Source organism: Diabrotica virgifera, chromosome 6 (genome assembly GCF_917563875.1).
Source record: "Diabrotica virgifera virgifera chromosome 6, PGI_DIABVI_V3a".
Taxonomy (NCBI): domain Eukaryota; kingdom Metazoa; phylum Arthropoda; class Insecta; order Coleoptera; family Chrysomelidae; genus Diabrotica; species Diabrotica virgifera.
Window position 1 is genome coordinate 74,028,153 of NC_065448.1, and position 26,699 is coordinate 74,054,851.

Below are 26,699 nucleotides of genomic sequence, written 5' to 3' on the forward strand. Positions count from 1 at the left end.
CGATATCACAACATGATCTTTTTGCCTAAATTGAATGGTACGCCAACCAATTCAATAACTTTATTAGACATTTGTTGGTCGCGTACCCTCTTGTTTTGATTCTCATAATTGGCTCCCCAGATCGCGTGATTTCTTTTAGACCATTGGATTTCTAAGGAGTGTGAAGTTGGGGGTTGCTGGACGAAGACACTACCCCGAACAAACAAACTTAAACTTTTTTCATAAACTTTATTCTTATAAGGTTAAATGTACAATTTCAATTACGTCGACCGACATTATCGTTATGATAGGTGAAGGTGACCCATATCTCGGTAACTATATCCCCTGACTACGCGCGACAGAGTGCAACGAACACAAAAGATGTCTCAGGTACTCGAACTTCCTATTTATATCTATTATATTAAAAACAATGCCCATATGTATCACCATATATGGTTATACTATACGTATTTCAATAATGACGTGTGCTTTGTTTGCAGTCTTTCGAATGAGTTGAATACTTTGAACTTTGCTACTGTCGTAATGAATTATACAAATTGCAACTATAATATTGACCTTATTTTTATAACAAATAAATTAGGAAAATTCCGTGAGGGTTGTCGTGTACCATCACAGGAGTATTTAAAATCAAAGGTCTATACCAACAAACCTACAGCCACCTGTGCATTGAAAGCTATTCTGAAGCTATTTTCTTGTGGCATTTTTGTAATTAACTATTTTTAATGGGAAATAAGCCACAATATTTTGACAACGGCATCAGATTTGGAGTCGAAACGTTAATAAAATCATTTTTTTTTTAGTAAAATTGTGGCTTATTTCCCATTAAAAATAGTTAATTGGAAGTTCAATGCTGCATTAACAAAATTAACAAAATTCAGCCACATCTGATCAAAATACCAAAATTTGACAAAAGAGTGCTATGCGTCATCAAAGTTTTAAAGGCCATTTGCCTGCTATTATAATCTATATGTATACAGTGAAGACGTTTGAGTTGGAATAAATTTATGTTCTCGAGAATGGGCAACTTTGGAGGGAAATCCCAAAACAGGTCGATTTTTACTTTTTAATTATTATTTTTTGGCATACTAGTGACGTCATCCATCTGGACGTGATGACGCAATCGACGATTTTTTTAAATGAGAGTAGGTATCATGTGATCGCTCATTTGAAAAGTTATTTAATTATCTATTCAATAATATAATCAATCACATAATAATTATTTATAAAGGGTGGCCAAAAAAATAATTTTTCAATTAAACAAATTGATGCAAAAAGAATATATTGTAATTTATTTAATTCAAAAAACCTTTTTCTGCTGTGAAAAAACAGAAAAAAATGTTATTTGACAAATAAATATTGTTTTTCGCCTAAATTCAATGTTAAAGCCGCCACCCACCTGTCTTTTACCAGTTTGATCATTTAATTTTAATTTAAGAGAAAAGCAATGTTTCTTTGTGAAATAAACTTTTTTTCTGGTTTCCGACAGCAGTAAAATGTATTTTGAATTAAATAAATTGCAATATATTCTTCTTTTTGCATCAATTTATTTAATTCAAAAATTATTTTTTGGCCATCCTGTATAAATATTTATATTAATGATTACATTACTGAATAGAGAATTAAGTAACCTTTCAAATGAGCTATCACACGACCCCTACTCTCATTTAAAAAAAATCATCGATTACGTCATCACGCCCAGATGGATAACGTCACTAGTATCAGATACAGTATGTCACTGTAAGTTGTATCCATATGAAAAACTTTTTTATTATTAATTCTACGAGAAAAAGTTATTCTTCATAAAAAGCTATGCATGGTCCAAAACCTAAGATTTAACCATCAAATATCATATTTTTTGAATAATATACGAGGTATGTCAAAAAGTTTGAATTTCACTCAAAAGTAAAGTAGCTTTATTTTTCACAATATTGAAAATTGCTATTATGAAAAGTTGTTTGGAATTAAAAACTATATTCTAGTATGCAATTACATCCATCTGATTAAAAAAAAATTTTTTTTGAAAAATTATGGATAACTAACATTATTTTCAGTTATTTCAATTCAGATAACTCTTTTATTATTAATTTTACGAAAAAAAGTTATTCTTAATAAAAAGTTCTGCATGGTCTAAAACCTAAAATACAACCATCTTATGTCTAATTTTATCAATTTTATATGAGGTATGTCAAAAAATATGAATTTCGGTCAAGAGTAAAATACATTTATGTTTCACAATATTGAAAATTGTTATTATGAAAAGTTATTTCGAATTAAAAACTATGTTTCAGTATATAATTACATCCTTCTAATTGAAATATTCTAAACTATAAAGGTACTTTACTTTTGATCTAAATTTATCTTTTTTGACCTACCTCGTATAAAATTGATACTATTTGATATAAGATTGTTTTATTATATGTTTTAGACCATCCAGAACTTTTTATTAAGAATAACTTTTTTTTGTAAAATTAATAATAAAAGAGTTATCAGAATTGAAATAACTGAAAATAATGTTAGGTTATCCATAATTTTTCAAAAAAAAAAATCAATTAAAAGGATGTAATTGCATATTAGAATATAGTTTTTAATTCCAAACAACTTTTCATAATAGCAATTTTCAATATTGTGAAAAATAAAGCTACTTTACTCTTGAGTGAAATTCAAACTTTTTGACATACCTCGTATAACATTCATAAACTTTGATATCTTATGGTTGAATATTGGGTTTTGGACCATGCAGAACTTTTTATAAGGAATAAATTTTTTACGTAAAATTAATAATAAAAATGTTTTCCATATGGATACAACTTACAGGGACATACTGTATATACCAAAAAATCATAATTTAAAAATAAAAATCGACCTGTTTTGAAATTTCTCTCCAAAATTGCCCATTCCCGAGAAAATGAATTTATTCCAACTCAAACGTCCTCACTGTATAACTCTATCCTATTAGTCCAGGAACCGAAGCTTTTCACCTCGCAAATTTTACAGAATGGATCGATTTGCTCGACTTGCTTGAAAAGTAGTGGATTGTCCAAGGATCAAAATCTATATGATGCCAAAAGGCGCTTTTACTATGGGGGTGGTTGCCACCCCATCTCGGGGGTGGAAATTTTTTATTATATTTTGACCGTAAAAGTTAATAAAAACGTTCATTCTAAGCAAAAAATGTTCTATACATTTTTTTGATAAAATTAATAGTTTTCGATTTATTCGCTACTGAAAGTGTTAGTTTTATATCGAAAACATCAATGTTTTTCGATATAGGTACTCATTTACTATTCACTCAATTTTTGCTGCAGAAAAAAATTTTTTACACCAAGTTGTTGGTAATTAAATAGCCTACAATTTAATATTTAAACATTTTTCCTATCTCTGATAATAATCTTTCTATTCTGAAGAAAATGGCATTTTTTACCAACCTACAAAAATTCGTTATTCGCTTTTAACTCTATTTTTTTTAAAACTAATCATTAGAAGCCAGTCAAACTTCTAGAGTCTATTAATAATACATAAATAAAGAATACTAAATAAGGTCAATGACTAAAAACACCGCTAACTTACATTGTTGTGCTTCCAATTAGATTTCTCCATTTTTTTTTTCAAAAAAATATATTGATTTTTTAACAGTAACTTTTTTATTTTTTATCTCAGAAAGTTTGATAAAACAGTATTTTGTAGAGTTTTACAATATCTATAAGGGTATTAATATTAAATCCTTTTAAAAACCTCAGTCGCAAAAAGAGGTGACTTTGAAAGGGTTAGTAAAGGTGGTTTTTTCATGTTATTACAAGATTTAATTGTCAATAGCTCACTCAATTTTTACCACAGAATAAATTTTTGCAAACCAATTTCCTGGGAATTAAATAACCTATAATTTCATATTTAAACAATTTTTCGTATCTTTGATGCTAATCTCTCTATTCTGAAGAAAAAGGCATTTTCACCAAACTACAAAAATTCGTTATTCGTTTTTAACTACATTTTTATAAAAACTAATCTTTCTAAGCTAGTCAGACTTCTAGAACCTATCAATAGAACATAAATAAAGAAGACCAAGAAAGGTCAATGACTAATTTTAATTAGGGTGGTAATTAGGATGTTGTTTCCGATCACTTTTTCGTTGAAAAAAATAGGGACTGACATTCTTTTCATTATAAGTTGCTTAGTTTTTGAGCTAGAGTTTTTTTCGTATTTCTGTTGATAGATATTTTTAAATAATTTAAATTAGTTTGAACAAGTTAATCTCGAAAAATGCATAGTTTATCCGTCTTTTGACTTTAAAACTACAATATCTAGCATTTGACGAAGAAGAGCTTACATATAATAAAGTATAACTCGATTACTATTGGTCTTAAAGAAAAATAAATAAACCGTTTTGTTTATTTTTTCAAAAGGTACATTTGTGTTAAGTAAAGTTGTTTTGATAAAACGAAAACTTTTTAAGTTATTAGCAGAAAACTGATTAAGAACATTGATTTTTTCGATATAAAACTAACACTTTCGATAGCGAATAAATCGAAAACTATTAATTTTATCAAAAAAATGTATGGAACATTTTTCGCTTAGAATGAATGATTTTACCAACTTTTGTGGTCAAAATATAATAAAAAAATTCCACCCCCAAGATGGGGTGGCAACCACCCCCTTGGTAAAAGCGCCTTTCGGCATAATATAGATTTTGATCCTTGGACTATCCACTACTTATCCTCAAATTTTCAAGCAAATCGATACATTCTGTAAAAATTGCGAGGTGTTGTCCTATTTTAAGCTTCATTACTTGGACTATATGTGTTTTATGATTCAATCAAAAATTCTAATCTAAAGAAAAATACAGTATTTTGTATTCTATTAAAATCTTGTGTAATATTGTGGAACACCACCCTTTATATCCTTGATTTGATATTAATTTTTTTTCTAGGTATGTACACTTCAACTAGCAAACTACAAAGGCCTTCATAAAACGGTGAGCAAAGTTATTCTTTCTATTTATAGATATAAACGCAGTGCAATTTTCTTTGCCTGTAATCACATAATTAATAATTAGGAATGCAAATGTAACCTAATATTTGTTTTCCGTCGACCTCTAAGCTATGAGTTATAATTTACGTCCATATTTCAAGAGTGCATGACTTTTTTTATCCAAACATTTGGGTCGCAATCACTCTTTGTCTCATGACTACGAATAATATTGAAAAATGTGTGTCCGGCTTTGATACAATTAACGCAGTTGGAATTTGGTAATCCATCGACAATTTTTTGTAGGAACAGCTCATCATGTTGAATTTTTAAATTATGCAGCGTGTGAAGTATTTTTTTATTGAAACATTTACCGCATCCACCATGATATAATTAGGAAATACAGTGTAGGTATACAATTGGAATACAGTAGAAACCCGCAAATCCGAACCCCCCTTATCCGAACGTTCGGCAAATCCGAACCAACAGAAAGTGAAAAAAAAATTAAAAATTCAAGACAAAATCTTAAAAACATGATTATTATACAGAGTAAAAGCAGAAAATTTAACAATCTGGGATTAATAGGTCTTTGACTCACTCACTTTTTTCTGATGCATGGAGGTGTAGCGAATTGTCTTTTTGGCATCCGCGTGTGCCACTCGATATGACAGGGAAACTTCTTCCTATCTTTCTTCATCTTCATTAGGGTTGCCTTGAGGTTAAACCAAGTCTACAATGTCTTCATCCGTAAATTCTTGGTGCCCATTGTCGTCAGCTTCAATCCATTCTGTAATTGCACTTTCTTCTTCGTTTTCTCATCCTGTTGTACGACTTCTAGGTCATTTTGTAATGGATCGTGGAAAAATGGAGCTTCTTCAAATTGTAAATCTAGCCAGCCAGTTCGACTAAACACAAACAATGACACTGGCTCTGCATCAGTGACATCAATATGAGATAGGTGGAAGAGGAAGAGAGTGAGACAGGTGCAGCGACTCAAAATCAATTATTCAAAGCGACGAAACAAGCTTTGAATTGTTAGTTAGGCTAACTTTCGGATAATCCGAACTTTTCGGAATCCGAACAATTAGTTCGGATTTGCGGGGTTCTACTGTACTTCAAATTTTATAATACATACAAACCTTTTTTATTTCTGTCCTTGATGTGGAATCTTTAGCCACGTAATTAGTAACGAGTAATGTGTAGTGTGTGTGTTGAGTAATTATTGTCTTGATACTTAGTAAAGTCGACTTCATTACCTTTACAAAGATACGCCTATTGTATCAGTTCGTCCGCGGTTCCATTTGTATTGCACGTTTTGTTCTAAAGTTGACATTACACCTTTAGATATAATGGTATAGGCGTATAGCTGCTGTTTTTACCACAAGTTGGGAACCGCTGACGAAGAAAGAAGACGCAGAAGAAGAAGAATGACAAAATCAACAACAAAATTATTTACGGCTTTTATAAATATTCAAATCTGTTTCCCAGATTTATATTGCACGTTTTTTTCTAAAGTTGACATCACACCATTAGATATAATGGTATAGGCGTGCAACTGCTGTTTTTACCACAAGTTGGGAACCGCTGACTTAGAACAATTTGTTTTATTTCCTTTGTAGTCCCATACACAAGTTCGCAGATACGAGTAGGTTTTGTACCTTTCACGCATTTGAGACTAATGAAATTCAGAAGGGGGATAAAAAATTCATGATACAAAAATATATCCCTGGTGGAACAGAGCACTGAAATTTAGGACCTCGAAAGTGCTCCCCATACTGCATAAAAGTAAGGTTTCCGTTAGTCTGAGGTTAACACGTAGAGAAAATATATATGGCGAAGGTTTTAAAATCGGTAGATTGCTAGATCGCAAAATTTTCACCAAGAATTCGTGATGAAGGTAAACACGCTGTGTACTCTTTACTTTATCACTTTTACGATGATAAAAATACTCTGTTAACGCGTAAGACAATCATTTTATTTTAAATATAATAATGAAATTCTCTTTCTGTTTGACCTTATTTTCTTTTTTGTATATTTCTTTCGGCTTTTTAACTCATCACATCATTTACATGACTTATCTTGCTTTTATGTTTATACGATGTAGTAGAATTCTATTATTTTAAATATTGTATTTCTATTAATAGGTCTGGATCCCGCGTATGAAAAAAGTTGATTAATAGCAAGCTGAAAATTTGTTAATAGCTTAAGGGTGTCTAGTCAGATAAACTTTGATATATGGGAACACTGGAACAGGGTCAGTTTTAATTGTGGAAAAGGTTAAAAATTTGGAACGGCCAGACCACGAAAACGGTACATTTATTTTTTCCGACAGAATAGACTTAAACTCTCCGAACAGAGATTAAACTCTCATGCAAAAATCAGACTGCTATTTATCACCTGTCATAATTTCTGTCATTTGACATATTCTACATGTTCCACTCATTAAAACGCCCATTTGGTGATAAGTAGGAGTCTGATTTTTGCATGAGAGTTTAATCTCTGTTCAGAGAGTTTAAGTCTGTTCTGTGGGACAAAATACTTGTGCCGTTTTCGTGGTCTGACCGTTCAAAATTTTTAACCTGTTCCACAATTAAAACTGCCCCTGTTCCAGTGTTCCCATATATCAAAGTTTGTCCGACTAGACACCCTTAAGCTATTAACAAATTTTCAGCTTGCTATTAATCACCTTTTTTTTCATACGCGGGATCCAGACCTATAACTCACAATAATTATTGGTCCGAGAGCTGTTAAACATTTTTGAGTAGGTATTTTAGGCAATCTGAAAATTTTTCAGGTAACTCTTCCATGATAGTCTAATACAAAAATGCTGGTCTGGCTGGAGGGTAGCGGTTATTTTCCCTATAAATCCCCCTCAAATTAAAAAAAAAAAGTAAAAATTAACCAGCCAGGCGATTTGCGAGAGATTTTAACTCTGCAAGATGCTTGCATGGGCGCCCCAGGATTATTTTCAGGGGGTGCATCTGAACTTCAGAAGATTGCATCTGAATCTGTACATACTATTAACCAGAATAAAATATACAATTATACATGCATACAGTTGAGTCCGGGAATCTTTACCCGTGCGTCATCATTTAAAGCATACCAAATAAGTCGATGATGAGTCGAAAATTGAAATTTACTAAACGCAACAGCAAGTCATAAGTGACTTGCTGTTGCGTTTAAGAATATTTGAGCGCTAAATACCAAGGAAGATATTTGGACCAACCCATTGCAGCGATGGTTCGTGGAGAATTAAAATGAACTACGAGCTGGATGAACTAATGCAGGGCGCAGATATTGTTAGATTTGTAAAGTCACAAAGACTAAACTGGCTTAGTCACCTAGAAAAAATGCCAGATAATCGAGCTGTAAAAGTATTCCAGAGATGAAAGCCCCAAGGAAATAGAGCAAGAAGAAGGCCCCGTAAAAGATGGATAGACGACGTAGAGGGGATCTTAAAACCATGAACATCAGGCAGTGGCGAAGAAAAATATCCGACAGGGCAGAATGGAAGAAGATTTTTATTATAAGACAGCTTGAAATCAAAAGTTTTCAGTGTTTTATTGTTAGGTTTAAAATAGTTATTTTCCTAACAAGTGCAGAAAGTCATACTTTTCCGCACGCGACTGCAGTTTGCCGAACGACGCGAAGCGGGAGTTCGGTAAGCAGTCGAGTGCGGAAAAGAGACTTTCTGCAAGCGTTAGGAACAATATTTTTTCTACGAGTCTTTAAAAAATGACCAAATCTTAATCAATTAATTTAATTAATATGAAAATACATACACAAATTAATTCTTTGACAAGGTTGTCAAAACCAAAGTTTCAGCATAATAGGTTAGCATGACGACGATCTTGCTTTCCATTACTACGATTCAAAACCACTGTTATTGTCTACTGATTTGACTTTCGAATATAATGTCAAAATTATTTTATTTCATCGAATTCTCGCGTTAATTTCATTAAAACATGAGCACAATAAGATATATTTGAAATAAATTAGTAAATAATATCTAAATATTAGTTTATTGCATGTATTATAATTACTTTAAGGCCATATTAACATATCTAAATTAACACGCGTGCGGAAAAGTAAATCGCGTGGGGAAAAGTAAAACACGTGCGGAAAAGTAACACGCGTGCGGAAAAGTAAAACTTTCTAAACTTAAATGCGTGCGCGAAAGTAGACATTTTTGCACGCTCGTAGAAAAATATGTTTACCTGTTCTCATGTGTAAACATCACTTTCAGCCAGAACTGATAATAAAAGTACCTAAGTGTAACTTTATCTACAGAAATCTGAATATATAAATTATGAGAGTTTTCTGTGAAAGTTTTTGGATTAATTTCACCCGTATACGCTTTGAAACAAGTTTTAACTGTATCAAATGCGACGATTCCCTTCGGGAATGGCCAGGAAAGTTTCTGCGTCCTGTTATATAATTTTTTAATAAAGTTTATGTAAATAAATTTAAATTTCAAACTAGTTTCATACAACTCGGCGACTCCTTTGTTCTATTATATTATAAAGGTATGCATATAGGCCACAGGTAAATACAAACACTCTATAAATACAATTTGGATTCATTAAATATTCACCGAAGCTGCCTACACCTCCTGCCTGCATCTCTCGCATACTTGACGTGGAGTAATAATTGATAAATTGAGAAATATGTTCATGGCGGTGAGATTGTAAGGAAAGCGATGAAGGCGGACCTAAAAGATTGCCATGGCGGAAGATGTACTTCTATAGGGCGTGTCTGAGACGATTGATTACATACGATAAGTGTATTATAATGAAATTTCTAGCTTAACATTCTCCTATTCTACTCTAATATTCCAATGGTAAACAGTGCCTGCTTAATGATAGTCAATAATACAATTGAGTGCCGTTAGTTTCATAGTTATTTAGCAGCGATATTAGACTTTAAAGTGCCCTCGTTACGCAACTAGTGAACCAAATACTATACCATACGTTCAGTAGAAGTACTAAAAGTGCATTAATTATCATGAAACAGGCATGAAAAAGAGAAAAATCAAATGAGCAGCCGTCATCCTATTTAATGAATCACCCGTCAAATTTGAGAAACCACTTCAAACCTAGAGTTATCAACGGTGAATTGGTGATCTATGTTTTCGGCTCTGTTGATGGGTGTTAACGCCACCACTTAGATTTTACTTATTATTTAGACATTTGAGAAAATGGCATACACTTTTTCTAGCTTAGGTCTAAATTCTAGATCATCTCCCTACATCATAATTTGTGATGATATATTAAAAACATTTTCTCTGCTATATTCTTTCTTTGAGAAAGCTGTGGAAGGCACCTCGGATGGTATAAACGCGCAATGTATAAATAACCTGCAATAGGGAACGAGGGACTTGTTGTAACAGGAGTAACACGGCTTTTTCATAGGTTATTTGACCGCTGTTAACTAATTTAGCTGGCTCAATCTTATTCTCTTATCGCCCTGCAAATGACACCGTCTAGCCAGTCATCCTCCAATAGTTGCAAATAGTAGTTTTGTGCACGAGCTTCAATTTGATGAGTTAATATAAAATTTGACACTCATAAAATTTTGGTTATCGCTATTGTTTTAAATGGAAATGAAACTTTTGGTGTTCATTTCTTTTCTAAATTTAGTTATTTTTTTATGTTGCTTAACAATTTTACGATTAGGAAGATATTTTTACAGTTATTTTAATAAATATACAAAATTGTGCTACGGGGTATGTTGTATCAAAACGTTGGAGCTTGTTGTAATATGGCTTCGTATATTCTGAAGTGAGCTGAAATATATTTTGGATTAATTCCCATTTTTTTTTATTAACTCCCAGTATATTTACAATCTGTCACATATATAATATTGAAGGACAATAAGTAAATGGTCGGATATTTACATTGGACATGTAGGAAATATTTCTAGTGAATTATTTCCTTTACATAATTAACCTATTTATTTAAAACCGTTATTTGTTTGTTATTCTGAGTACTTTTAGTTAAACCTGCTTATCAGGTCCGTTGGTTTAAATTTTTTTAAGCGGCGCACCTCACCTACGGTGTTAAATAGATCACTCGCGAGGGGGTTCACATGCGTATTCGCTCTATCCCGATATTATTCACTATGTCGTTTTATTTCACTTTTGATGGTGGGGATTTCCAAGTCTCTTTCTATTACTGTATTTGGCACGTACCAGGGGGCATTGACTATTATTCTTAAAACCTTATTTTGGAACCTTTGAAGTATTTCTAAGTTTGAATTTGACGCTGTGCCCCATATGTCCAGATTGGTTTTAGAATTGATTTATATACAAGTATTTTGTTTTGAATGGTCAGTTTTGATTTCCTGCCGGTAATCCAGTATAGTTGCTGCAGTCTAAGTCCTAGTTGTTTTCGCTTGTTGAATATATGTGTCCGCCATGTGAGGCGTTTGTCTAGGTGCATGCCTAAGTATTTCACACTATCAGCTTGTGCTAATTGGCTGTTATTTAGGTTCACTGGTGGACACTGATCTCTTTTCATCGTGAAAGTAACGTGTATTGATTTGGATTCATTCGCTTTTATTTTCCACTTTTTAGCCATACTCCTATTTTGTTCAAGTTTGTTTGTAGGTTTCTTGTAGCTCCTGCAGGATTGTGATGGGAGGCTAGTATTGCTGTATCATCAGCAAATGTTGATACTGTTGTTTGTTGTGTAGTGGGAATGTCTGCCGTGTACAATAAATATAATATTGGGCCCAAGGTACTACCCTGTGGTACTCCAGATTCTATGTGGTAGATGTTAGTATATTCAGACTGCTGTTTTACTAAGAAAAATCTGTTAGTTATGTATGATTTTAATAATGGATAGAAGTTGTGAGGTAAACCTTTTTTTATTTTATACAATAGTCCAGGATGCCACACCTTATCAAAAGCTTGGCTAATATCTATGAATGCGGCTGAACAATACCTTTTCTTTTCTAAGTCATTGCTAATTTGTCTAACGACTCTGTGGACTTGTTCTATTGTGCCATGTTTTGCTCTAATTCCCATGAAGATGCGAAAACTGTTTTACCAATGTGCCGTGAAGCTCAGTGCTAAGCAACTTCTTTCTTATTGGTATCAAAATTATAGAGTTGGTCCAGATTGGGTTCAAAATGTTATGCGTAGAAATTTACATTTATATTTAAGAACACCGGAAGCCACGCTATTAAGTCGAGCAACATCTTTGAAAAGGAGCAATGTTCTTATTTTCTTGGAAATATACCAAAAAACTCAAATTATCGTACTGTTATAACCTGCCCCAATAGATGTTACAACTAGCCCCAAGCGTGGGGTAAGTTGTAACAATGCACTTTTTTTCGTAAAATGCTAGTTGATTAAAAAATACCAGTCTTTTTAACTTTTTTCAGTTCAACTTGATTCGGAAAGAGTTAAACTAGCGTTGAGTGTTTAATTAGTGATAATTGTGAAAATAGCTGTCAAGATATATTTGATTTTATGAAAATTGTTACAACTAGACCCCTCCTCCCCTACGCTGATGACACGGTCATTCTGGCAAATAATGCTGAAGCACTGCAACGCCTAATGGACCGAGTAACTACAGCCTGTAGATAATTTGGAATGAAATTAGACACAAAGAAAACAAAAACGATGGTCATCAGCAAGCAACAAAACAAAAGGGTGAAGGTCAATGTCGACGGAAAAAACAGATCTGGAAAGAGTAACAAGAATAACGTACCTAACGTACTCTGGAAAGAGTAACCTTGATGAAACTTCGGACCACTCACTAAAGATCAGAACACGTCTGGAAAAGGCACGTACTAGACCAGGACTAATCTGTAAAAAAACGTGTATTTTTGGATGTGAGAGGTGGCATTCAGATTTTTGCAGATAAAGTTAGGTGACACCTTCAGTAATAATAATTATTGACTTATGCTCCTTCTCAAATATGCCCGGAACATTAATAAAAAAATTAAAATATTTAAACATTTCGAAAAACATCGATTTTTTTCTGCTTTCTTTGCTTATAACTTTAAAACGGTTCGTTTTGGAACAAAGTCGTACGGAAATAAAATAAAGATAATTGAATTTTGTATGATATACGACTGGTCACAAATGTCTTCAGGTATTACCTTTTCTGCAATATAGCAATAAATACAAAATAAGGGGGCAAAATACGCTTGTTGTTATTCAATGTTTCTTAACCACTTTGGTGGCACTTAGAACTTAGTAATTCGCTTAGAAAATTCTTATAACCTACTTAAATGGTCTACCAAATTTCATTAAAATCGACTTAACAGATTTTGCATAATAAATTTGCAATATAAATGTTTGTAAAAAAGTTCAAATTTTTTAAAAACTTTCTGAACAAAAAGTAGACCATTTAGAAGTTGGCTAATTTTTTTACATATAAAGAGGTGCTCTACCTATCTAATACACTTTACAGAATTAAAATCAGATTATTTAAGGGGCCTCAGCAATGTTTTAAAATTATAAACAATTTTTGGCTTATAAACAAATAACCTTGTTTAATAATAAACAATTAATTTTTAGCAATGCAAATAATTTTTTTTTGTTCTGATTCTGGCCTTGATTTATATATAACCTTTAGCCACGTAATTACTAGACCAGGACATTTAGCACTAAAAACCCCCGAATAAATAAATTTTTAAATACAGCACCTAGAGACTTGTAGTTTTTTGCATTATGTTCGGGATAACATCAGGAAAAAAGGCTACTATTCAAAAATGGGTGAAAATGCATAATTGCACTGTAAAGTGCAAAAAATGCATCCAAAATTGCATAAATATAAAAATAAAGTCAAAATCAGTATACTAAGGAACAAAATTTATTATGTGGAGGGTGTTCGGGGTCACTGAATACGATTACGCCATCAGAATTGATCACCGGATCACCTGGTGCCCAAGGTCACGGCAAGAGACGTCATCTTCTGGAGTTTCGATGGTTTTCGGCATTAAATCGATGCAAACGGATTAGTCACGGGTTTTAGGGGTCGCTAAATACGAATATGATATCAGAATTGACCTCCGGAGTACCTGGTGCCCAGGGTCGCTACTAAGGCACGTCATCTTCTGGAGTTTAGAGGGATTTTAGTACTAAATTGATGTAACTGGACTACCCGGGGGGTTTTTGAGATGATTAAACACGAATATGCCATCAGGGCAGACCTTAGGATTACCTGGTGCCCAAGGCCACTGTAATGGACGTCATCTTCTGGAGTTTCGAGGGCTTTCGGTAACAAATTGATGCAAACTGATTACTTACGGGTTTTTGAGATCGCTAAACACGAATATGCCATCAACACCGACTCCCTGTGCAACTGGAGCCAAAGCTCACTGCAAGGGGCGTCCTCTTCTGAAGTTTGAGAGATTTCGACATTAAATTGATAAAAATGGATTACTCGGGGGTTTTTGAGTCGTTAAACACAAATTTGCCAACAGAACAGACCTCTCGATCACCTGGTGCCCAAGGTCACTGCAAGGGGCGTCATCTTCTGGAGTTTCGAGAGATTTCGTTATTAAATTGATGCAAACGGATTACTTACGTGTTTTTGAAGTTGCTAAACACGAATATGATATCAGAATTGAACTTCGAAGTATCTGGTGACCAGGATCGCTACTAGGGCACGTCATCTTCTGGAGTTTTTAGGATTTTTGGTACAAACTGGATGCAAATGGATTACTCGGGGGTTTTTGAGGTCGCTAAACACGAATATGCCATTAAAACAGACCTACAAAACACCTGGTGCCTAGGGTCACGTCAAGAGACGTCGTCTTCTGGAGTTTCGAGAAATTTCGGCATTAAATTGATGCAAGTGGATTACTGAGGGGTTCTTGAGGTCGCTAAATACGAATATGCAATCAGAACCGAATCCCGGAGGACCTGGTGCCCAAGGTTATTGCTAGGGGAGTCATCTTGTGGAGCTTCGAGAGTCTTCGACACTAAATTGATGCAACCTCAAAATTCCAGAAGAGGACGTCCCTTGCAGTGACCTTGGGCTCCAGGTGCACAGGGGCTCGGTTCTGTTGGCAGTTAAATGCCGAAAACCCTCGAAACCCCAGAAGATGACGTGCCTTAGTAGCGACCCTGAGCACCATGTACTCTGGAGGTCAATTCTAATGGCCTATTCGTGTCTAGCGACCCCAAAAACCGTCCAGTAACCCATTTGCATCAATTAAATGCCGAAAACGCTCGAAACCCCAAAAGATGACGTGCCCTAGTAGCGACCCTCAGCATCAGGTACTCCGGAGTTCATTTCTGATAAATTCGTGTGTACCGACCCCAAAAAACCCGTGAGTAATCCGTTTATTGTAATACCGTAAATTTAATGCCGAAAACACTCGAAACTCCATTAGATTACGCGCCTTATTAGCGATCAACATTAGGTGCAGATTAGCACCAGGTACTCCAGAATGAATTCAATTCTGATGGCATATTCATATTTAGCGACCCCAGAAACCCGTAAGTAATCCGTTTGCATCAATTTAATACCGAAAGCACTCGATACACCAGAAGATGACGTCCCTCGCAGTGACCTTGGGCACCAGGTAATCCGGTGGTCTATTTTGATAGCATATTCGTGTTTAGCGACCTCAAAAACCCCCGAGTAATTCGTTTGCACTAATTTAATACCGAAAGCCCTCGAAAGTCCAGAAGATGACGTCCCCTGCAGTGACCTAGGGCGCCAGGTAATCCAAAGGTCTGTTTTGATGGCATATTCGTGTTTAACCACCTCAAAAACCCCCCGAATAGTCCAGTTGCATCAATTTAGTGCCGAAATCCCTCGAAACTCCCGAAGATGACGTGCCTTAGTAGCGACGCTGGGCACCAGGTACTCCGGAGGTCAATTCTGATGGCATATTAGTACTTAGTGACCCCTAAAATCCATAAGTAATCCGTTTGCATCGATTTAATTCCGAAAACCTTCGAAACTCCAGAAGATGACGTCTCTTGCACTGACCTTGGCCACCAAGTGATCCGGGGGTTAGTTCTGATTGCGTAATCGTATTCAGTGACCCCAAAAACCCCCCAAATAATAAATTTTGTTCCTTAGTATACTGATTTTGACTTTATTTTTATATTTATGCAATTTTGGATGCATTTTATGCACTTTACAGTGCAATTATGCATTTCCACCCATTTTTGAATATTAGACTTTTTTCCTGGCGTCATCCTGAACATAATGCAAAAAACTGCAAGTCTCTAGGTGCTGTATTTAAAAATTTATTTATTTTGTGCTAAATGCCCTCGTCTATACATATAAAATTATTATTCGTTCATAAATACAAAATTGTCCAGTATACACTTAAAAATAAAGAATAATAAAAAACAAAGCTTACAAATAACAATGTCTACTTACTATGTTAATAAATACAACTATGCTAATTTTTTTTTCTTTTTTCACTACGGTAGGAACTAAATCCGATTCATCCTCTCGGAGATTTAGAACCTCTTAGTGATTTTTTTTATTTATTTATTTTTTTTTATTATTTTTATATATATATATTTTGTTTTTTTATCTTTTTATTATTATTTTTTTTAATCTTTTTTTATATAATTTTTTTTTTCGAATATACATAGGTTACAAAAACTTAATGCAAATAATTAAAACCGGTATAATTTGACTTAAACTTTCAAATGCTGTCAGCAGAATTGCTATTTTATTTTTTAGTCTAAAGTTATTCTCGTTCAAAAATTGCAATTTTTCGATATTTTTAATGTACCGCCGCGTTTATCTCGAAAACTATGCATCCTACGAAAAAACTTGTAAGAACATTTTTTGCTTAGAATTACCCAAGAAATACAAAACAAATGGTTTATTTTTCGAGAAATCGATGTTATGTAATTCCTCAAGTTCTTTGTTTATAACAATCTTATCGACACCTGGATCAACTGTTACCCAAAAAATTCGTGTTCTACGGGTCAAAATACATGAAAAAACTTTGTGTAGGTCAATCTAAATAAAGGAGTCCGTAGCACCCCCTCCTGGATACAGCACTAATTTGTTTATAAGCCAAAAAATTGTTTATAACTTTAAAACATTGCTGAGGCTGCTTAAATAATCCGATTTCAATTTAGTAAAGTGCATTAGATAGGTGTAGTGCTTCTTTATATGTAAAAAATTGAAAAATCTTTATATGTTCTAGTTTTTGTTGTGCAAGATTTAAAAAAAAATTATTTTTTAAAAAAAGATTAGATTACAAAATTATTGTGCAAAATCTAGTAAGTCAATTTTAATGAAATTTGGTGCACGGTTTTAGGACATTACAAAAATTTTCTAAGCGAATTAGAAAGGTTCCAAGTGGAACCTACGCGATGGAAAATTATTGAATAAGACAGGCTTGTTTTGCCCCTTTATTTTATATTTTTTGCTATTTTGCAGCAAGGATGTTAAATTAAGACATTTTTAACCAATCGTATCTGATAGAAAATTTAATTATCTTTATTTTATTCCTATACGACTTTGTTCCCAAATGAATAGTTTTAAAGTTATAAGCAAAGAAAGTAGAAAAAAAAACGAAATTTCTTGAAATTTTTAAATATTTTATTTTTTTTATTATTAATGTTCCGGGCATATTTGAGAAGGAGCATAAGTCAATTAATATTAACGAAGGTATCACCTAACTTCATCCGCAAAAATCCGAATGCCACCTCTCACATCCACCTAAAAACAGATCCTTCGTGGTCTATACCGTGTTTTACAAAATGCAAAAAGTTCTATGCAACCGCCAGCTAGATATCTCATTGAGAACTAGAATACTTAAGTGTTATGTTTTCTCCACCTTGCTCTGTGGTGTTGAAGCCTGGACAATGACAGAAGCCACACAAAAAATAATCCATGCATTCGAACTCTGGTGCTAACCTTAAATGCTTAGAATATCCTACATGAGCCATACGATAAATGCGGAAGTGTTGCGGAGGATCAACAAGGATAGAGAGCTTATGCTTACAATAAATGAAGGGAAAACACAATATTTTGGTCACATCGTAAGACATCAAAAGTATGAACTGCTACAACTTATAATCGAAGACAAAATAAATAGCAAAAGTGGGCCAGGAAGAAGACGAAACTCTTGGCTAAAAATCTACGACAATGGACGAATATGACCTCCATACAACTATTCAGGGCAGCTGCAAATAGGATTAAATAGGCAAATGTAATAGCCAACATCCTTAAGGATACGCCACCGTAAGAAGAAGATCTTCTTTCTTCTTTTAGTACTGTGTCCGATTAATGAACGTTGGTGATCATATTGGCAATAATAACTTTGTTTACGGCTGCTCTAAACAGATTAGCGGTAGTTTTTTCATACCACTCCCGGAGATTTCGGAGCCAGGATGTTCTTCTTCGGCCTGGGTCTCTTCTTCTGGTCCGGTATTATGAGGTGTAGAAGGTTATACCTCTTTGCATGTCTCATTACATTACATGGCCGAGATATTGAAACTTTAGAATTTTTATTACCTACTTTTATTATTTCTGCGCTCTTTTTCGATGTAGAACTATTTCATTTCTCATTAGGCCAACCCAACTTGTCAGCAATATTCTTCAATAGATCTAAATTTCAAAAGCTTCCAATTTTTTCATTAGTGTCTCTAATTGATTTTTGACTTGGAGAACCGTTAATGGACGGTACCCGCTATAAGCCATATACCACTCATCGCATTTGCCAAATACTCCTGTAATACTGAGTAGATTGTAAATTAGCTGTAATAAATAAGTAAAAAAAAATAGTGTTTCTGTAAGGATCCAGCTCTCCACGCCATAATTAATGTAGATAATATGTAGCAGCGTACTAATCTGATTTTAAGGGTTAATAAGTCTTGGTCTTGAGGAGCAAAGTGGTCAACCAGTGCATCCTTCCATCATGACATATGGATGTCAAACCTGGACCCTAACCAAGGCAAATATGAATAAACTAGCCACAACAGAAAGAGCAATGGAAAGAGCAATGTTAGGTATACGACTGTCAGATAAAGAGAGGAACGACTGGGTAAGATCAAAAACAAAAGTCGAGGACATAACAACAAAAGTTGCCAAACTTAAATGGAGCTTCGCAGGCTACACTGCTAGACAAAAAGACCAACCTTGGAATGCAACAATACAACATTGGAGACCTTACCAAAGTAAACAACCAAGAGGAAGACCACAGATGAGGTGGGTTGATGATATTAAAAGAGGAGCCGGAACAAATTGGAAATATGTTGCCCAGGATAGAGACCGATGGAAGGAGTTGGGAGAGGCCTATGTCCAAACGTGGACGATAGAAGGCTAAGAAGAAGAAGAAGAAGAAGAAGAAGAAGAAGAAGAAGTCTTGGGCCCATCATTTAAAAAAAATTATTACCTCCTTCATGAGACGTTTTTTATTCAGTTATCATGTTGAGTCGGACGACATTTCTATTTTGTAAAATTTTCGGGGGGGGCCGTTTCGTAAATATAGAGTAGGTATTCTAAATTTTGGTGTGACCGACATCTGGAGTATCCTTAAAAATTTTTCGGACAATATTAGGTACCAGTTAATTGCAAATATTTTTATCAAACAATCCTGCAAAAATCAACTGTAAGGGTATAGTTTTTATGACTCTTTATGATACCCCACTATAGGAGGCGCAATATGGAGTCATAAATGCTGAGTTTGGTTTGCTGGATTTTTTGATAAATATAAATAGTGGAGTCAATGAAGGTTTTCACCTCCGATTTCGTTGAACCTCCATCGATTTTCATGAAAATTGGTAAGTATGTAGAGGATACCTCAAGAAATAAAGGTGACATGGTGCCAACTTGCGCTTTTACCCTGGGGGGGGGGGGATGCCACCCCTTCTCGGGGGTGGAAATTATTTTATTAAAAATAATACCACTAATCGATAGGGGGACAAATTATAAGTAAAATTTGTTATATAAAGTTATTTCAATAAATCAATAGTTTTTAAGTTATTAAAGATCAAAAGTTTTGATTTTTCCTGAAAAAAATCCATGTTTTAAAGCAGTTTTTCATAAATAACTCAAAAACCATAAGTTTCTTCAAAAAAGTTGTTATTACCAAAATCGAAGATAATATAAAAATAAATAAGCTCCTTATTCGAAAAATCCTTTATTACATATACAAAGTGAGTTATATGCAATTGAATGTATATTTTTTTTCCGCGAGTACTCAAATCTTAGTATTCAAGCTTAAATAACAGGAAAACGATGCATTTTGTTGAATATAGATATGAAATATTTTAATAAAGTACTTAAAGGTAACTATCAAAAAGCTATATAAGAAGTCGATAGCATCAGAATTAAGCAAGTTATGATGGAAATAAGAGGTCCCTTTCAGATTTTTTTGGGAAGAATGAAAAATGAAACATACGTCATTTCCACAAAAATTTAAATTTATAGTAACCCATTTAAAACTTTATTTATTTTAACCTGAGTAATAACTTCGACAATTTTGACCGGTTTAGAATGCATATTTTTGAAAAAAAATACGATTAAAAAAAATTAGAATTTTTCAAATTTTCGTGAATTTCATTTTCTTTTGATAATAACTCCAAAAATACTCGATATACTTAAAAAACGGTAGAGAACAAAATTTTAGTTTTAACTTTATTTAAGCTTTTTCTTTTTTTTAATATTTTTTTACGACAAAAAATAACCGAGATAGAAACATTTAAAACCTAAATTTTACTGCGAGAACCATGTAACCGGGCATTTTCACCTTGTATTTAAAAAAAAAATAAAGGAATTAGAAAATTATGTTTAATACAGTGTTACAGAGATTTTACTTAGCTTTGTAACGGTTTTTGGATAAATCTCATATTTCAAAATTTAACGGAGTTATTGTAAAAAACCAATAACATTTTCTTTGAAAATATTTTATAGCGGAGATTTTGTATGTATACAGGTTGTGGGAAGTCCAATTAGTCATTTGTTGTAGGAGATACGAAAAAAGTTTATTTAGGTGAGATTGTAGATCTCACCTTTAGATGAAGTTTATTTAGGCATAGATAATATCAGAATTTAAATACATTTCCAAATATACAGGGCCACCCATATTGACAGGGTGAAACAAAATTATCTTTTGTTTAATGGAACACCCTGTATATTTTTACATTTTTGGATTCTCCTCTATGTTTTATTTCTTAAAATATCAAGTTTTGTGATGTTATACGAAGTAGTTTAAAAGATAATTACGTTTTTATTTTCAAATTTCATAGCAATATTCACCCCCTGTATAATTGTAGTGATTTGACATCAGAAAATCAATTTATGTTCAAGTGATTTTTAATATAATCTATTATTGTTAAAAATTATTAATCTAGCAAAACGTATAATTTTAGCTAATACAGGGTTGGTCGAAACTGAATGAGTGTTTTCTCAAAGTTTGAGAGTATGAGTTTTCTCAAACGGAGCAGCCTGTAATGCCTGTAATGAGCATTGTAATGAAATGCTATTGTATGGCACTTTATTATTTCCCACCCTGTCAGTGAGAACTGAATTTATTTTTGAAATCCCTAATTTATGTCTTTAATTATTTTAAATATTGTAAACGATTAAAAAACAATCAAATTAAATTGAAATGAATAACCAGTGTATATCTTCCACATTTACTTCATATTTAACGTAGCCTGTACCTAGCATTGCACAGATTATTATCCCTGTATAGCAACGATATACCATGAATGTGAATTCATACTTGAGAAATGTCCTATATCCAGTCTCACAATAAAAAGGGATTCCTCAAACATAATATATATGCAGACAAAATCAGCCAAAGTAATTTGCTATATCTAATTAAAGGCCCTACCAAGTTGGTTTTGTTGAATATAGCATGGAAGCACGACGATACTTTAGTGATAAGCGTATTTTTCGTAGTAGCTATAGTATGTTGTTTTATATTATGTATTACCTATATTAAATTAGTTTTAGTATGTTTGGTTTATCTAAAAAAATGTAAAACAAACAAAAATTCTGTTTTTCTTTTAGTTGTTTTTTCGTATAGATATTGATTTATATTGTAGTAAATTGAATTTAGTTTTAGTATGTTCCGTTTGTTTGTAGAATTATATTTGATTAGATTTGCTTTAATTACTAAAATAAATAAATTTTCAATTATATTTTATGTATTTGTGGAAAAGGAAACCTAGCATTAGCGGCCACATTTCTATAACTGCCAATGGTTTTCTATTTTTAGTGGCCGTTATTGTCAGGTTTTACTGTACCAATAATATTTTATTAAATTATGAAATATTATTTAAATAAAAAATTTATAAACTTGATAAAAGAAAGTTTGCTTAGAATTTACTCCTCTATCTAATTATGGGGTTATTTTTAATAAAATAGTGTTCACCCATGAGAAGGGGTAACATCCACCTCCAGGATAAAAGCGCAAGTTGGTACCACATCATTTTTGTTTCTTGAGGTATCCTCTAACTACTTACCAATTTTTATGAAAATTGATGGAGGTTCAACGAAATCAGGGGTGAAAACCTTCAGTGACTGCCTTTTTGGAAATATAAAAGATTAACTTTTTTCGTGATTGTCGATTTGCTAATTTTCTGATTTTTGGTTGCTATAAGGTTTAAAAAATTAATAAAAATTATAAATCATGCACATAAATGTAAAAAAATATTTATTTTACTTAATTAAAAGAGATTGCTTGAGCCAGAATGCTGAAATCTGCATTTTTATCATTAAAAAAAGGTGGATTTCACCCCTAAAATGCCGAAAGCGCAACTTGGTGCCATATCACTTTTGTTTTTTGAAGTATCCTCTAACTAATCAACAATTTTCATGAAAATCGATGAAGGTTCAAAGAAATCGTGGGTGAAAACATTCAGTGACTACACTTTCAGAAATACAGAAGAATAAGGTTTTCGTGATTTTCGACTTGTTAATTTTCGGATTTTTGGTTGCTATAAGGTTTGGAAAATTAAAAAAAAAATGTTATTCATGCACATAAATATAAAAAAAATATTTATTTTTCTTAATTAAACGAGATTGCTTACACCCCTAAAATGCAAAAGCGCAAGTTGATGCTATATATCTTTTATTGATTGAGGTATCCTCTAACTACTTACCGATTTTCATGAAAATCGATGAAGGTTCAACAAAATAGGAAGTGAAAACTTACAGTGACTGCACTTTCAGAAATCTACAAAATAATTTTTAAAAAAGGGGTGTATTTCACCCCTAAAATGCAAAAAGCGCAAGTTGGCACTATGTCACCTTTGTTTCTTGAGGTATCCTTTAACCACTCACCAATTTTTATAAAAATCGATGGAGGTTCAACGAAATCTGAGGTAATAACTCATATCCACCTTCACTGACTCCACTAAAATATATATGCTTCTTTTCATGCGCATTTTTCAGTGCGTCACAAATGGTAGAAAAAAAGATAAGCCTGTGATAATATAAATTTATAACATTTATTCTAACATGACATTTTAGTTAAATCTGACAGTTGTCACGTTTTATTTGCAATTTGGCATAAAAACAAATTAATTGTGTTTACAACAGAAGTGTTTACTTCATTCCACGTTGTTATATCGAAGGTATACAGCCAACTACAGGGTTTACCCTCTTTTTAAAGTTATAGTGTAATTATCAGTAGCTGTCAATAAAACCATATTCTTACTCCGCACTTCAACCATTTATTTACTATTGTCGATTGAGAAGAATCGGAGACAAAAGGGCATTAGAAAACAATTTGATCCTGATATTTACATCGTCCACCCAGTTATCGTCAACGTTGGCGTCAAAATAGGTAATATTGTGAATCGTTTCTAACTTTATTCCATATGCTTTAATGTTAACTGGTTGTAACTCCGTTTTGATGACAACCATAAGTTTTAGCCCACATTTATCACATATTTCGGCCACCTTGTTTATAAATCTTTGCAAATTTTCTTCATTGAAGGCAATCAGCACCACCTTGTCTGCGTTTCTGAGATTATTGACATTGTTTTCTATGATTTTATATCCTGCATCTTCATCTTACATACCTGACATATACCCTATTCCTCGAACATTAGACTGTGTTGGATTATCTCTACAACGAATATTTTATTGTGCAATATATGAAGAACTAAAGCAAATTACATTGTTGTTTATTGGAGTAATTATTAGCGTCATTTACTTTCGTACTTCTTATGTTGTACACTAAAATATTCGTTGTCGTGATAATGCAAAACAGCCGTATTTTCGTGGAATGAACCATACCAATATGCCTTAAAAGAAAAACCTTTAATCAGTGTGTTTTGCCAGTGTTGACTTACGGAGCGGAAACGTTGACCATGACAAGGAGAACAGTGCAAAAGATCCGTGTGTCTCAAAGGGCGATGGAGCGGGCTATGTTGGGCGTTTCACTATGAGACAATATCCCAAACCGTCAGCTACGATAAAGATCAGGAGTGGCTGATGCAGTAGAGAGAATAGCAACACTGAAATCTCTGGGCAGGTCACGTGACTCGAATGACAGATAACAGATGGACAAAGCGAATACTAGAATGGAGACCAAGAGATGATGCCTACCGAAGCAAAGGTCGTCAACCAGCATTTTGGACTGATGATCTAAAACGTTGTTGTAGAAATTAGATGCGAAAGGCACAAGATCGAAATAGATGGAAATTTATGAGGGAGATATATGTCCAGCAGTGGACAAGCGAATATTGAATAATGCTGATGATCTTCATCTAAGGGTAAGAACAGAACAAGTAGGTCGAGGTGGAGGTGTAGGTCGCGGTGGATGCTACTAGGTAAGTCGCGGTCGATGTCGACAGCACATAGCAAGGAGGTCACCTGCGCTGTCAGTCGAGCTAGAACCACTATCAGGTGATGTAGTTTAATGAAATTTGAATGACAAAAAGACTGTGCTTTTGCGATGTTGTGTCAGTCAAGTGATGATAGTGATGAAATGTCAGCTGTAAATAATCAGATCCTTCTTCATATTTCAAAAATTTACTGTATTTAAATCCTTTAGAAATTCAACAATAAACTAAATACAAAAAAGGGATTATATAAAAAGTATCAACTCAGATAGCGCAGGTAATGACAACTTGTCTTCGAACGGACCAATCACAGGGAAGCATCCTTGTAGGCCGCGCAGTAGACATCAATGTAAAACAAACTCATTTTATTTTTAAAAGCATCGATGTAAACCTCCTGGATGGCATCGCGCCAAACCTCCACCGCGACTTACCTGCTCTGTTCTCTTCCATTCACTACAATGTGTTTTACATGGAGATCGACATCGACCGCGACCTCCACCTCCACCTCCACCGCGACCCACTTGTTCTGTTCTTCCTAAGGCTTCTTTCAAAATAAATTCGGAGTAGATATTAAAAACTAGAAGCGATAAAATACATCCTTTTCTCACTCCACGTCGTATTTCCACTGCTTTCGTCATGTTGTGACCAATTCTTATGTTTGCACATTGACGCCAATACGAATTTTTGATAATGCCGAGGTCTTTTTTATTTGTTTTTAAATACATTCTGTTACATCACAAAAAAAAGTAACACTAAGCATTTTTGTTAAACGAACAAATGTGAGAGGAGTTTTAGTCCAATGACTATCAACTCCTAGTAGGTTTGTTACTAATAACTACACTAAATCACTTACTTTCACTTAAAACCTTAAAACACTTTAAGACACTTATGTTCTAAATGGCAAGTCAAGAGGAGTTCTAATTTTCAGTCTATTTAGTTGTGTAGAATTGTCCAATAAATTCACTGCTAATTCGTTGGGGTGCTTTTCCAGTCGTTTGAAATATTTATCACTGCATTTGATGATCATCTGCTTCACTGTCTCGATCTTCAAGTCCCTGTAAATGTCTGCATTTGGAATGAACCACGGTGCATTTGTGATAGCACGAATAACCTTGGATTGACACCGCTCCAGTATTGCTAGGTTGCTGTCTGCTGCAGTTCCCCACAGTTCAATTCCGTATGTTCAGATGGGCCGGATGATTGCTTTATACACTAATATTTTGTTAGATAGAGATAAGGTGAATTTTCGGCCAAGTAACCAGTAGTGTTTTTTGTATTTTATTCCTAATTGCTTCCTTCCTCTTCGTCCAGATGTGTGTTCTCCATGTTAGCCCCTTGTCAAGGTGTGATCCGAGATATTTTACAGTATCATTTTTAGGAATATTCTTGTTATGCATTAGGATATTCGGTGTTTCTTTGTAACATTTAGTGAATACTACGTTAACTGATTTTGCTTCGTTGATCTTTATCTTCCATTTCTTAGCCCATATTTCAACTAGATGTTTGTTTTGTTGCAATATTTCAGCTGCCTGTATGGGATCTGGGTTTTTTTACCAGAATTGCAGTGTCATCTGCGAATGTTGCGATTGTAGATTCTTCTCCAGTTGGGAAATCAGCTGTAAAGATTGTGTAGAGAATTGGCCCCAAGACACTGCCTTGCGGGACCCCAGCATTTATGTTGTGAATTTCAGACACACTTTCTTCGTATCTTGTGTAAAATAGCCTTTCTTCGAGATATGATTTTAGTATTGTATATAGCGGCTGAGAGATTTCTTTCTTCAGTTTGAATAACAATCCTGGATGCCAGACCTTGTCAAATGCTTGACTTACATCCAGGAAAATGGCATTGCAATAGCTCTTATCCTGGAAGGCTCTTTGTATCTTTTCTACCACCCTATGCACTTGTTCAGTTGTGCCGTGGTTTTGGCGAAAACCGAACTGATGATTTTCTATAATATTGTTTGTCTGAATATCAATAATTAGTCTACTT